This window comes from Salvelinus sp. IW2-2015, unplaced genomic scaffold (assembly GCF_002910315.2).
Source record: "Salvelinus sp. IW2-2015 unplaced genomic scaffold, ASM291031v2 Un_scaffold8778, whole genome shotgun sequence".
NCBI classification, from domain to species: domain Eukaryota; kingdom Metazoa; phylum Chordata; class Actinopteri; order Salmoniformes; family Salmonidae; genus Salvelinus; species Salvelinus sp. IW2-2015.
Genome location: NW_019950037.1, coordinates 1 through 894, shown reverse-complemented (window position 1 = coordinate 894; position 894 = coordinate 1). Strand labels below are relative to the sequence as shown.

The 894-nt window shown below is 48.0% G+C and overlaps 1 long non-coding RNA gene across 1 annotated transcript in view; it reads right to left on the bottom strand.

Annotated features, from left to right (window-relative positions):
• The window catches only part of LOC112079635 (uncharacterized), an 8,712-nt gene extending 7,938 nt beyond the window's left edge, over nt 1-774 (bottom strand). The window contains exon 1 of the long non-coding RNA XR_002896002.2: nt 257-774. This is a non-coding gene — a long non-coding RNA (uncharacterized lncRNA). The remainder of the gene's footprint in view (nt 1-256) is intronic.
• Nucleotides 775-894: the final 120 nt, after the last annotated feature.

Here is an 894-nt window from a genome sequence, read left to right as displayed (position 1 = left end):
GAGAGAGAGAGAGAGAGAGAGAGGGGGGGGGGCAGAAAGAAAGATTGAAATGAAGAGGGACAGATGCATTAGAAAAGGAGAGAGAGCAGACCTTTCCATGATACTAGTCTGAAGTGTACAGAGGTCATGTATGTATCATAGATATGGCTTCACTGCAAGAATTCACCAATTTCACTTCACTTCTTATAACCTTTATTCAAACATACAAATTGTTTTTTATACCAAACTAAAGGTAGTGTTTGACTGTTMGACTCACAGTGTCCGCAGCTCAGGGAGGTGCTGGAAGGCCGACTGGCCAACAAACTGGATGGGGTTGTCGTAGAAGAATCTGTTTGAAGACAGAACACGGTGTAAACCCAGGCAATGGGCCAGACAGACACAGAGGTTCACATTGTAGCACGTCTGTKSTCTCCGCTCTGTTCTGCTCTGTTCTGTTCTGTCCAGACAGACAGACAGACAGGACTAGGAGACAGACAGGACTAGGAGAGAGACAGGACTAGGAGAGAGACAGGACTATGAGAGAGACAGGACTAGGAGAGAGACAGGACTATGAGAGAGACAGGACTAGGAGAGAGACAGGACTAAGAGAGAGACAGGACTAAGAGACACAGGACTACGAGAGAMACAGGACTAGGAGAGAGACAGGACTAGGAGAGAGACAGGACTAGGAGAGAGACAGGACTATGAGAGAGACAGGGTTAGGAGAGAGACAGGACTAGGAGAGAGACAGGACTGAGAGAGACAGGACTAAGAGAGACAGGACAAGGAGAGAGACAGGACTAAGAGAAGACAGGAACTAGGAGAGAGACATGGCCTAGGAGAGAGACATGACTAAGAGAGAGAGACAGGGACTAGCGAGAGAGACAGCGACTAGAGAGAGATCAGGACTAGGAG